The 14,826-nt window shown below is 25.9% G+C and overlaps 1 protein-coding gene across 1 annotated transcript in view; it reads left to right on the forward strand.

Moving 5' to 3' along the window:
• Positions 1 to 4,632: 4,632 nt before the first annotated feature.
• The window catches only part of GlyT (Glycine transporter), a 99,813-nt gene continuing 89,619 nt past the window's right edge, over positions 4,633 to 14,826 (forward strand). The window contains exon 1 of the mRNA XM_065512097.1: positions 4,633 to 5,113. The gene's annotated coding sequence lies outside the window, so the exon portion shown is untranslated. The remainder of the gene's footprint in view (positions 5,114 to 14,826) is intronic.

Genomic DNA, 14,826 nt, shown 5'->3' on the forward strand with positions numbered 1-14,826 from the left:
TTATATGAAGGCTAAATTTTCTTTCCTTATCCTCCTGTTTGCCTTTTATTACATTGTATTTGTATAATGTTAGTAGTTTTTTTGTTCTGGTAAATGTGAATGTATGTGTGTGTTTTGTGAGAGTAAAAGTAAAATGTGTGTGTGTGTGAGTGAATATTTTCAAAATTTTAAGGATAAATTTCTATAGAGCATCTGATGGTGATGATGATGATGATGGTGGTTTGCGTTGTATAAGTGTGCCTGTATTAACTATGAATGCATGAAGGTATCCTCTACCAATACATTTAAACTCATTTTCATACACTGAGATTTACTGGGTGCACTTGTCTATCCTTTTGTATAGCTGTATCTATGTATTGGACAATGTATGTGTATGTATGTGTGTTTTTTTTTGTTTGTGTAAATGTATTCCTTGTTTTTGAAGTTCTTGTAGGCGGTAGTGGTGTTTCTATTCTATACTTAACATATTTTTCCTGCTGCTGCTTTTTCTCGAATTTATGCCAAAGTCAAAATTTTTTTTCTTTTTCCATTTCTATTTAGTTTTTTCTCATAATTTTATCTATTTCTCTTTGCTGTTATGGCAGTTGTTAGAAAATACTTTATTTATTAAAAGATTTTCTAAGTTTTTTTCCAGTTTTGTGGATATTATCATAATTTTTTTCAAAGACGTAAAAAGAAAATCTGTTGAAACACTAACTAGAGCAAAAGAGAGAGAGAGAGAAACAAAGATGAAAATGAAAGTTTAAAAAGAAAAAAATATTTATATGAAATTGAAATTAAAAAATATATAATTTTCATTAATGAATGATTTTATACCTATTTTATTTAAAAAGGTAACTTTAACTTCAAAATAATTTAAAGATTTTTAAATTTTCTTAAGAATTTTTTTTAAAAACAAAAAATTTTATATAAAAATTAATAAATATCCAAATTCTTTCAAATATATGAGATAACATATTTCCAAAGTATTCGATTTGATAGTAAAAATTACTAAAACTTAAGCAAATAGTCAAAATTTCCGTGTTTTTCCAAAATACATAAAAATTAATATTAATCATACGCCCCCTCAACAAAATTTAATATTTTTAGGAAAACAACATAAATTAAATAAATTTTTAAGAAATTTATAACAAAAACTAATGAAATACTTCTATTTCAGTTATTCAATATTGCAAAAGTCAAATATTTTAAAAGAAAAATTTAAAAATTACCAATTTTCAAATATAGACTTTGAGTATATTTCCTTAGTAACTCAATTAAGATAATTGCAATAACAAAACTTTCACTTTATTGTTTTTAATTGGAACTAAACATTCTAAACTATTAGATTTTATAGTAAAACCTTTTAAAACTTAAGCAATTTTGAAAAAATTTCCAGGATTTTTTTTAAATAAAGTAAAATTAATATTAATCATACGCCCCCTTCAACAAAATTTTTGTTTTGATGAAACCTATTTAAATTAAGTAAATTTTTAAGAATTTTATAACAAAAACTAATGAAATACTTCAAATTCAGTTATTCAATATGGCAAAAGTCAAACATTTTTAATGAATTAAAAATGATTTCTTTCAAAAATTATCAATTTCATAAATAGCTCAATTGAGATAATTGCAGTAACAAAACTTTCACTTTATTGTTTTAAATTGGAACTAAACATTCTAAACTGTTAGATTTTATAGTAAAACTTATTAAAACTTCAGCAAATTGGCAAAATTAACATGATTTTCCAAAGTAAAGAAAAATTAATATTAATCATACGCACCCTTGAACAAAATTTGGTATTTTTTAGAAAACTATTAAAATTAAAGAAATTTTTAAGAATTGCAGTTATTCCATATTGTAAAAGTAAAAAAATTTTAAAGAAAAATTAAAAAATTTCCAATTTCAATATATAGACTTTGAATATATTTTCTTAAGAGGGCAATTAAGATAATTGCAATAGCAAAACTTTCACTTTATTGTTTTTAATTAGACCTTAGCATTCTAAACTATTAAATTTTATAGTAAAACTTATTAAAAATTAAGAAAATTGGCAAAATTTTACATGATTTTCTAAAATAAAGAAAAAATAATATTAATCATACGCCCCCCTCAACAATATTTGGTATTTTGAAGAAAACTATTGAAATTAAAGAATTTTTTAAGAATTTTATAACAAAAACTTATAAAATATTGTAAAAGTAAAAGATTTAAAGTAAAACTTAGGCAAATTTTCAAAACTTATTGATTTTTTTAAAATAAAGAATAATTAATATTAATCATACGCACCCTTGAACAAAATTTTATATTTTATAGAAAACTATTAAAATTAATGAAATTTTTAAGATTTTTTTAACAAAAACTAATGAAATACTCCGTATTGAAAAAATAAAAAATGTTTTTTTTCTAAAAACTTGATTCTGTTAAATTGATTTCATTCCAACGTAGCTGTAAATGGTATATTTCAGTTTCAATTTGCCGTTTCCAAACGTGTGTTGGTCTTCCAATACTTTGACTGCCTTGCGGGTTATAACAATAACGTTGGGCTCTTTACACAGTGTATATCCAATGCAATTCCATTTGAGTTTGGGGATTTCAATTTGGATAGGCTGCGTGATTTAGGGTGTAAATAACCTTCTCTAAGTCTATAGACGTTAGGTACAAAGGTGATCTCCATTTTACAGACTGCTCTAGTTGGACACAGCATTTGTGAGCACGAAATTATTTTATTTAAAAATTAAATTAGCGCCAGGAAATTGGAGAAAAAGTACTAATTGACCAAGTATCAATAAGAGTACAAATTGACAATAAGTACCGCATGGGAATTTAGAGAAAAAGTACCAATTATTAAAAAGTCAATAAGAGTACCAATTGTCAATAAGTACCGCATGGGAATTTAAAGAAAAAGTACCAATTGTCCAAGATTCAATAAGAATACAAATTGTCAATAAGTACCACCAGGAAATATGGAGAAAAAGTACCAATTGTCCAACAGTCAATAAGAATAAGAATTTCCAATAAGTACAGCCAGTAAATATAGACAATAGAGTACCAATTATCAATAAGTACCGCCAGGAAATATAAAGAAAAAATACAGTCAATAAAAGTACCAATTGTCAATAAATACCACCAGGAAATATGGAGAAAAAGTACCAATTGTCCAAGAGTCAATAAAAGTACCAATTTACAATAAGTAGCGCCAGGAAATATGGAGAAAAAAGTACAAATTGTACTAGAATCCAAGAGCCTATAAGAGTACCAATTGTCAATAAGTACCTCCAAGAAATATAGAGAAAAAGTACCAATTCTCCAAGAGCCAATAAGAGTACCAAATGTCAATAAGTACCGCAGAGAAATATAAAGAAAAAGTACCAATTGAGCAAGAGTCAATAAGAGTACCAATTGTCAATAAATATAGTGAAAAGGTACCAATTGACCAAATGTACTATCCAAACTTCAATAAAATAAGCAGAAAAAGACACGTCTGTTTACTTGATCAAGTCTTACGTATATAGAAGAGAGAGGAAGAAAAGTTTCTCTCTCTCTTTTACCTGTCTCAATTAGACAGGTAACTGAGAGCCAAAAACCTAAGTCGGTTGTCAAAAACCTAATTCATGAGAATGTATTGCATGTATTTTGTTTTTGATCACCCGTATTTGTGAAAAGAGAGTAATTTTTTACTTTCTCCTTCCGTTCTATGCGTTTATTCTATGTTCAAGACTTGCTCCTGTAAACTTGACGTGTGTGAATCAGCACTAAATAATTCAAAAATATTCTTGCTTTCACTTTCTTCACTTTCTTCACTTTGTTAAAAAAAAAATTACTAAACACAACGACTTAGAAAAAAGACAACATTTTAAACCAAAAGACTAAGTTTTTTTTTACAAAAAAAAAACTACGTTTTATACTAAAAACAAGGTGTTATACTAAAATGCAAAATATTATACTAAATACTACATTTTATACTAAAGCAGAGGTGAAACGATGTGTAAGGAAAATGGGCAACGATTTATATAGCAAATGGAAAAAAAATTCTATACAAATTCCCAGCTATTTATTCAGAAATTAGGCTCAAACAGAGGAGATTTTTTGAAAATTAGTTGGAAAATGGTTTTAAAGATAGGATGCACTTAATGAAAGACCCTTTACTTATAGTTTGTCTCGATCACTTCGAAATAACTTCATTCTTAAAGTTACAACTTCATAAATATGTTTGTTTGAAACCAATTCTTAAACTGACCATCAAAAAAGATGGGGGGTATAATGATTTTATCATTCCGTTTGTAACACATCAAAATATATGTTGCAGTTCCACATAAATATATATATTCTGAGACCTCATAAGATTCTAAGACGATCAGGCCATCTGTCCGTCTGTTGAAAACACGATAAGGCCCAAACGAAAGGAGCTAGCTGGCTGAAATATTCCACAAATACTCTCCATTGATAAGGTATTGACAATGGGCAATATCGGTCCAACTATAATAGCTCAATTCCGATTACCAGTACATCACCTTGTGATATGACCATGCCCTAAAATCGCTAGTGCAGAATGACCAATGTGGCATGAGCTGTATAAACGTAGTGCAATTCTTGAAAAAGTCTTTTAAAATTCTTACAAATATTTCAAATTCTATAATTTCTAGTTGATTTAAAACTCTAGCTCTAAAACTATAAATAATTTTGCAAAAAAAATAACAATTACATTAAAAATTTAAAATAAAAATTTAAGTACCTGTGTTAAAATACAATAAAAAATGTTAATAAAATATTTATAAAGTGATAAAACCATAAAGAACGCGAAAAAAACATTTTAAGCGGTGCCAAATTTAATAAACATTTGTTAACAATTAAATTAATAATTACTTTGGTGTAGCCATAAAACAAAAATAAACAAACAAAAAAAAACACTTAAAACCCAAACCAAATCTAATTTGAAACGGCTGTTTTGCATAATCCGCTGCTGCTTCTGCTGCTGCTGTTACCGCAACAGCACCAACATCCTTTTTTCATTTGGTGTGTAATAACGAAATTAATTCATATTGTTTTTGGCCTAAAATTTTCAAATGATGCTACATACAATAAAGCTTAACAATAGCAGCAACAAAAATCTAGATCATAAATTTTAAATGGGTAAGTAGAACACACGTGTAAAACAATACACACATACACACTTCTACTTATACATATATACATAATAATTATCAAATACAACAAAAACTATTTTCAATAGACATTTTCACTCAATACTCAGTCATTATTAGAACAAACTCGTGTGTATTGTGGTACAAAATTTATTATTATAATTTGGAAAATTAACATATATTTATTCAAATTTACTGATACATACCCAGCAGTTTTCGGCAGTTTTAGTATAAAGACCAAAAGTCTTTAGTATAAAGACCAAAAGTCTTTAGTATAAAGACTAAAAGTCTTTAGTATAAAGACTAAAAGTCTTTAGTATAAAGACTAAAAGTCTTTAGTATAAAATACTGAAAGTCTTTAGTATAGAGACCAAAAGTCTTTGGTATAAAGACCTAAAGTCTTTAGTATACAGACTAAAAGTCTTTAGTATACATACTAAAAGACTTTTTGCGTTATACTAAAGACTTTTAGTCTTTATACTAAAAACTTTTGGACTTTATACTAAAGACTTTAGGTCTTTATACTAAAGACTTTTAGTCTTTATACTAAAGACTTTCAGTCTTTATACTAAAGACTTTCATTATTTATACTAAAGACTTTTAGTCTTTATACTAAAGACTTTTAGTCTTTATACTAAAGACTTTTAGTCTTTATACTAAAGACTTTAGTCTTTATACTAAAGACTTTAGTCTTTATACTAAAGACTTTTAGTCTTTATACTAAAGACTTTATACTAAAGACTTTTAGTCTTTATACTAAAGACTTTTAGTCTTTACACTAAAGACTTTTAGTCTTTATACTAAAGACTTTTAGTCTTTATACTAAAGACTTTTAGTCTTTATACTAAAGACTTTTAGTCTTTATACTAAAGACTTTTAGTCTTTATACTAAAGACTTTCAGTCTTTATACTAAAGCCTTTCATTCTTTATACTAAAGACTTTCAGTCTTTATACTAAAGACTTTCAGTCTTTATACTAAAGACTTTTAGTCTTTATACTAAAGACTTTTAGTCTTTATACTAAAGACTTTTAGTCTTTATACTAAAGACTTTTAGTCTTTATACTAAAGACTTTTAGTCTTTATACTAAAGACTTTTAGTCTTTATACTAAAGACTTTTAGTTTTATACTAAAGACTTTTAGTCTTTATACTAAAGACTTTTAGTCTTTATACTAAAGACTTTTAGTTTTTATACTAAAGACTTTTAGTTTTTATACTAAAGACTCTTAGTCTTTATACTAAAGACTTGTAGTCTTTATACTAAAGACTTTTAGTCTTTATACTAAAGACTTGTAGTCTTTATACTAAAGACTTTTAGTCTTTATACTAAAGACTTTTAGTCTTTATACTAAAGACTTTTAGTCTTTATACTAAAGACTTTTAGTCTTTATACTAAAGACTCTTAGTCTTTATACTAAAGACTTGTAGTCTTTATACTAAAGACTTGTGGTCTTTATACTAAAGACTTTTAGTCTTTATACTAAAGACTTTTAGTCTTTATACTAAAGACTCTTAGTCTTTATACTAAAGACTTTTAGTCTTTATACTAAAGACTTTTAGTTTTTATACTAAAGACTTTTAGTTTTTATACTAAAGACTTTTAGTTTTTATACTAAAGACTTTTAGTTTTTATACTAAAGACTTTTAGTCTTTATACTAAAGACTTTTAGTCTTTATACTAAAGACTTTTAGTCTTTATACTAAAGACTTTTAGTCTTTATACTAAAGACTTTTAGTCTTTATACTAAAGACTTTTAGTCTATGTACTGAAGACTTTTGGTATTTATAATAAAAACTTTTAGTCTTTTTACTAAATACTTTTGGTCTTTATACTAAATACTTTTGGTCTTTATACTAAAGACTTTTAGTCTTTATACTAAAGACTTTGAGTCTTTATAATAAAGACTTTTGGTCTGTATACTAAAGACTTTTGGTCTTTATACTAACGACTTTTAGTCATTATACTAAAGACTTTTAGACTTTATACTAAAGTCTTTTGGTCTTTATACTAAAGACTTTTGGTCTTTATACTAAAGACTTTTGGTCTTTATACTAAAGACTTTTAATCTTTATACTAAAGACTTTCAGTCTTTATACTAAAGACTTTTAGTCTTTATTTTAAAGACTTTCGATATTTTATCTCTCTATCTCATTGAATATAAAATAGATTTTAAATTAAAACAAATATAATTATATTATTCCTTATAAATTTCTGAAATATCTTATCAATCACAAATACTCTTTACAAGCCGGCCTCTGAAATTCTATATAAAATATTTAGCATGTAATTAACAAAATCAGAATCTTATATTAAAAAAGTCTTTATTTATTTTTGAGCCTTACACGAAATTCGTCTATTTTTATACAATTTCTTATAACCACCATTAATAATTTTCTGGGTTTTTTGTATAAAATCCATTAATTTGCTTCACGGTATTAAGTTTTCCCCTTTAAAAAATAGAACTGCTGCAAAATAAATAAGAATTTATTATGGCCACTTTTTGCCAACGAAAACCTGCACAAACATGTTGAAACATGTATGCATTCGTATATATGTACATCTTAATCAGGTTCTTGGTTTTCACCCCAAAATAAAAAAAAAAAAAAATACAAAGAACAAAGTTTTTGTGAATGTCCACAAAACCTTGTTGTACCTACTTTAAGTTTAAACTACATAAAGTTTAAAAATAATATAAAAGAAAAAAACAACAGGAAAGTACAAAAAAAATAACGAGAAAAAAGTTGAAAAGTACAAAAGTATAAAAGTGTCCTTAAATGTATATGTATGAGGCCTTTTTTTTGGAGGAAAATTGAAACAACCTTGAAGTCAAAAACAGCATAATAATCGTTTTTTTTTTACTTTTTGGGGCGTTTGTATCTATAGTTTTTAGCTGGAATTCAGCTTGTAGTTAAATTTTTGGGGATTTTTAAGAAAAAAAAATAAAATATAACCCCCATATTCATAAACAGTCAATAAAACAAAATTTGTTTTATAAACCTTTATAAAGTTTTAGGTTGCTTTTTCAAATGTGTAAGCAATTTAAAATTAATAATAAAACATGAGATACTAAACAATTATTATGGAATCTTAAAGAAAATTAAAGATTGTGGCTTTTATACTAAGTCTTTACACCAAAGACTCTGTGTCTTTATACTAAAGACTCTGTGTCTTTATACTAAAGACTCTGTGTCTTTGTACTAAAGACTCTGTGACTTTATACTAAAGACTAAGTCTTTATACTGAAGACTCTGTGACTTTATACTAAAGACTCTGTGTCTTTATACTAAAGACTCTGTGTATTTATACTAAAGACTCTGTGACTTTATACTAAAGACTCTGTGTCTTTATACTAAAGACTCTGTGACTTTATACTAAAGACTCTGTGACTTTATACTAAAGACTCTGTGTCTTTATACTAAAGACTCTGTGACTTTATACTAAAGACTCTGTGTCTTTATACTAAAGACTCTGTGACTTTATACTAAAGACTCTGTGTCTTTGTACTAAAGACTCTGTGTCTTTATACTAAAGACTCTGTGACTTTATACTAAAGACTCTGTGACTTTATACTAAAGACTCTGTGTCTTTATACTAAAGACTCTGTGACTTTATACTAAAGACTCTGTGACTTTATACTAAAGACTCTGTGTCTTTATACTAAAGACTCTGTGACTTTATACTAAAGACTCTGTGTCTTTGTACTAAAGACTCTGTGTATTTATACTAAAGACTCTGTGACTTTATACTAAAGACTCTGTGTCTTTATACTAAAGACTATGTGACTTTATACTAAAGACTCTGTGACTTTATACTAAAGACTCTGTGTCTTTATACTAAAGACTCTGTGACTTTATACTAAAGACTCTGTGTCTTTGTACTAAAGACTCTGTGTCTTTATACTAAAGACTATGTGACTTTATACTAAAGACTAAGCCTTTATACTGAAGACTCTGTGACTTTATACTAAAGACTCTGTGACTTTATACTAAAGACTCTGTGTCTTTATACTAAAGACTAAGTCTTTATACTGAAGACTCTGTGTCTTTATACTAAAGACTCTGTGACTTTATACTAAAGACTCTGTGACTTTATACTAAAGACTCTGTGTCTTTATACTAAAGACTCTGTGTCTTTGTACTAAAGACTCTGTGACTTTATACTAAAGACTAAGTCTTTATACTGAAGACTCTGTGTCTTTATACTAAAGACTCTGTGACTTTATACTAAAGACTCTGTGACTTTATACTAAAGACTCTGTGTCTTTATACTAAAGACTCTGTGACTTTATACTAAAGACTCTGTGTCTTTGTACTAAAGACTCTGTGTATTTATACTAAAGACTCTGTGACTTTATACTAAAGACTCTGTGTCTTTATACTAAAGACTATGTGACTTTATACTAAAGACTCTGTGACTTTATACTAAAGACTCTGTGTCTTTATACTAAAGACTCTGTGTCTTTATACTAAAGACTCTGTGACTTTATACTAAAGACTCTGTGTCTTTATACTAAAGACTCTGTGTCTTTATACTAAAGACTAAGAGAAAATTTTATGTTAAAAAGGTTTGATAAATATTTCAGAGATATATACAAGACAAATTAATTATACTCATTTTAATTATTTTATATATTTTTCAATCAAAAATAAATGCTAATTTCAAAAACTTGATTTGCGGAGAACTAGTTATTTTTCCACTTTGTTAATTATTCTACCTGTTACAAAAATCTATCACATGAGCCGAATATTTCTCATCATCTAGAGTATTTCAAATACTCCTCCATACTAATACTCCAAATCCCTGTAAAATTTGTGATAAATACCAGCCCAGTCTATAAAAAGAAAGTTTTGTTACAAAATGTTGTTAATATTCCAAACATGTCAAACTTAAATTGTTTGTGCAATATAAAACTATAGAGATTAAATAATCACACAACAGCAAAATATCAAAAAAAAACTAAAGGAAATTAACATCAGCTACAAAAGCAAGCAAAAGTGTGAATAGAATAATATAATTTCATGTCCTTCTGTTAGTTTTTTTTCATCTTTCTGGTATTTTGGAATTATAAATGGCTCGCACATGTACGTGCAGAGCCAAACATGTGTATGCATGCATGTAGTTACTAAATATTAGGAGTGATCAAAGAAAATATGACAGCGATTTTTATAATAAAGATTGTGGTATTTATACTAAGATTTTCGGCCTTTATACTAAAGACTATCAGTCTTTATACTAAAGACTATCAGTCTTTATACTAAAGACTTACAGTGTTTATACTAAAGACTTACAATGTTTATACTAAAGACTTACAGTCTTTATACTAAAGACTTACAGTCTTTATACTAAAGACTTACAGTCTTTATACTAAAGTCTTACAGTCTTTATACTAAAGACTTACAGTCTTTATACTAAAGTCTTACAGTGTTTATACTAAAGACTTACAGTCTTTATACTAAAGACTTACAGTCTTTATACTAAAGACTTACAGTCTTTATACTAAAGACTTACAGTCTTTATACTAAAGACTTACAGTCTTTATACTAAAGACTTACAGTCTTTATACTTAAGACTTACAGTCTTTATACTAAAGACTTACAGTCTTTATACTAAAGACTTTCAGTCTTTATACTAAAGACTAACAGTCTTTATACTAAAGACTTACAGTCTTTATACTACAGAAAAAGACTTATAGTCTTTAGTATTTGTCAGCTATACTAAAGACTTTTTGTCAGCTATACTAAAGACTTTTAGTCTTTATACTAAAGACTTTTAGTCTTTATACTAAAGACTTTTAGTCTTTATACTAAAGACTTTATACTAAAGACTTTTAGTCTTTATACTAAAGACTTTTAGTCTTTATACTAAAGACTTTTAGTCTTTATACTAAAGACTTTTAGTCTTTATACTAAAGACTTTTAGTCTTTATACTAAAGACTTTTAGTCTTTATACTAAAGACTTTTAGTCTTTATACTAAAGACTTTTAGTCTTTATACTAAAAACTTTTAGTCTTTATACTAAAAACTTTTAGTCTTTATACTAAAGACTTTTAGTCTTTATACTAAAGACTTTTAGTCTTTATACTAAAGACTTTTAGTCTTTATACTAAAGACTTTTAGTCTTTATACTAAAGACTTTTAATCTTTATACTAAAGACTTTTAGTCTTTATACTAAAGACTTTTAGTCTTTATACTAAAGACTTTTAGTCTTTATACTAAAGACTTTTAGTCTTTATACTAAAGACTTTTAGTCTTTATACTAAAGACTATTAGTCTTTATACTAAAGACTATCAAGTCTTTATACTAAAAACTTTTAGTCCCTTCATTTTGGTTAAGAACATTTTATTGCTTTTTTGGGGGCCTTACTAACGGGGTCATCATTATATACATAGAACTACATAGGCTTGCAAAAACTTATACATAGTTATTACAACATTTTGTAGCAATAATTTTGCTAAATTTGTTACATATTTCTTGCTAGTATGACTTGTATGTTGCAGCACAATTAAATTTTAATTTAATTTACTATTTACAGCAACTAAAAATACACTAACAACATCACCCATTTTCCTTATAGTCAAATTTTAAACATTAATTTGTTGCTATTTTTGGTTGTTTTTGTTTGCCTTAACATAACCTTTTTTGTTTTGTTGTTGTTGTTGTCATTGCCGTTACAAAATAACACGAACATCTGTGTTCGTGTAGAGAAAAACACAGAGAGAAGAGTGTCAGTCGTTTACTGTTACAAGGATAGGTACCCGGCAGTTTTAAGGGGGAACTTGAGACAATTTTGATTATTTTACTAAATTGTTTTGTTTTTATGTGTAAATTTGTACAACACAACATGCGGTATTGAGTCTTTATTCCATACACCAAAAGTCATTAATTTAGCTTGCTTGGTTTAAGAGCTACTCATATATCCTTTTATGGAAAAATTAAAAAAAAAAATAAATATTTGTCAGCAATTATGTTTAAAATTTACTATTTTATGAGAATATACACAAAGAAGATATTTTTTAAAGAAAATAAAAATATTTTTCATTCATTTTTTCAAATAAATTTTTCTAAATTTTGTGTATTGGCCAAAATTTCTAGATTACAATATGTGATATTGAGTCCTGATTCCATACGCCCAATTTCATTAATTTAGCTTTGTTGGTTTAAAATCTGCTCTATATCCTTTTATGCAGACAATCAGTAAAATTTAAAATTTTCAGTAACATTTTTTAAATTAAATGTTTTATAGCAAGATATACATAAAAGACACTTTCTTAAGAAAATAAAAATATTTTTTATTAATTTGTTTAAAATAAATTTTTCTAAATTTTGTATATTTGCCAAAATTTCTACACCACGATATGTAATATTGCATCATAAATCCATACGCCAAATTACATTCATTTAGCTTTGTTGGTTTAAAAGCTGCTCATATATCCTTTTATGAAGATATTCATTAAAATTTAAATTTTTGTGCAAATTTTGTTTAAAATTTGCTATATTTATTATTTTACTTTTCTAAAGAAAATAAAAATATTTTTTAATATTTTTTTTCAATTATTTTTTTTCAATTATTTTTTTCTAAATTTTGATTATTTGCCAAAATTTCTATACCACGATATGTGGTATTGCATCATAAATCCATACACCAAATTTCATTAATTTAACTTGGTTGGTTTAAAAGCTGTTCATATATCCTTTTATGGAGACATTTATTAATATTTAAATTTTTGAGCAATATTTGTTTAAAATTTGCAATTTTATAACAATATATACAGAGAAGATATTTTCTATAGAAAATTAAAATATTTTTCATTAATTTTTTCAAATAAATTTTTCTAAATTTTGTTCATTTGCCAAAATTTCTATACCACGATATGTGGTATTGCATCATAAATCCATACACCAAATTTCATTAATTTAGTTTGGTTGGTTTAGAAGCTGCTCATATATCCTTTTATGGAGAAATTCAATAAAATTAAAATTTTTCAGAAATTTTGTTTAAAATTAAATATTTTATAACAATAAATACAAAGAAGATATTTTCTTAAGAAAATAAAAATAATTTTCAACAAAATTGTTTAATAATTTTTTGCAAAATTTGGTTTTTGTCGAAATATGTATATGACAATATGTGGTATTGAGTATTGATTCCATCCATTGGCTTAAGAGTTGTTCATATATCCTAGAATAGCAAGTAGCTTGGTGGGTTTTGTAACAGGTCTGCAGTCTTCCCTGGGGAAATAGACTTCTGCTAAATTAAGCCGTCGCTGAGTTGACTATCCTTAGCCGAGTGAAGATTGAATTTTCGTGGGAACTTATTAGAGGTAAATAGTGTTGCTTATTTACATCAATACTGAATCAAATCCCTGAACTGCTGGGTACTTTCACCGTCTGAGTGTGTGTAAATGTTGCTGCTTGTATTTCCATCATTATCAGTTAAAACAGCAACAAGACAAACAACCAAAACTAAAATTGTAGCTATGAAAAATTATTGTACTAAATACTGTGTATTAGTGTTTCCGCCATTTCCGTTATTAACGATTCGCCTTTATTGCAATAATTATTCGAATTAAAATTGTTTAATTTATTTAAGGAATTTCTAAGAGTTTTCTAGTTAGAAAAACTCTATAGTTTTGAAAAGTAATTTTTGTAAAATTAGTTCTTTATTGCTTAAATCAAAATAATTTTCCAAAATTATTTTTTTTTTTAAATTAATGAAACACAATATGTGATATTGAGTCTATTCAATACGCCAAATTTCATTTATACAGCTTTTATTTAAAAGCTGCTTATAGCTGAATGTTCAAGGAAAATAAAATTAAAAAAATTGTAATAAATTTTTCAAATATTTTTTTGTAAAATTGTTTTTTACAAAATTTTTTTGTTTTGTACAACACAATATGTTGTATTGAGTCCTGATTCTATACGCCAAGTTTCATTTATTTTAGCTTGATTGGTTTAAAAGCTGCTCATATATCCTTTTTTTGAACATTTTTGAAAATGCTCAAAAAATTATTTTTTTTAGCAATTAGGTTTAGAGTTTTGTGTTTTATAACAATATGTACAAGGAATAAATTTTCTTAAGAAAATCCAAAAAAATTTCAATAAATTTTTCAAATAATTTTTTGTAAAATTATTTTTATTGCCTAAATTTGTACAACACAATATGTGGAATTGAATCCTGTTTGCATACGCCAAATTTTATTAATATAGCTTGATTGGTTTAAAAGCTGTTCATATATCCTTTTTTGGAAAAAATTTTAAAATTAAAAATTTTGATTTATAATATTTAAAATTAATTTTTCACAATAAAATATAACAAAAAGAACGTTTAAAAAAAAATAAAAATAATTTTCAATATATGAATTTAATAAATTATTTTATTATAATAATTTTTGATATTTTTCATAAAATTGTATTAGTACAACATGTGGTATTAGGTCAAGCATCTATGCACTAAATTTTACTAATGTAGCTAGGTTGGTTTAAAGGCTGATCATATATCCTTTTTTTGAAAAATTTTAATTTTCAACAAAAAACTTAAAATTTTAATTTTGATAACATTTATAGTTTCTTATTAGTCATTTTTGAAGACAGTTCTAATCAATTATGTAAAAATAGTATAGATTTTTAAAAACAAAACTTTGAGAAATATTCAAACCAATCGGTATCGTTAGACAAATATTCATGGGTGTAACAAA

Source organism: Calliphora vicina, chromosome 5 (genome assembly GCF_958450345.1).
Source record: "Calliphora vicina chromosome 5, idCalVici1.1, whole genome shotgun sequence".
NCBI classification, from domain to species: domain Eukaryota; kingdom Metazoa; phylum Arthropoda; class Insecta; order Diptera; family Calliphoridae; genus Calliphora; species Calliphora vicina.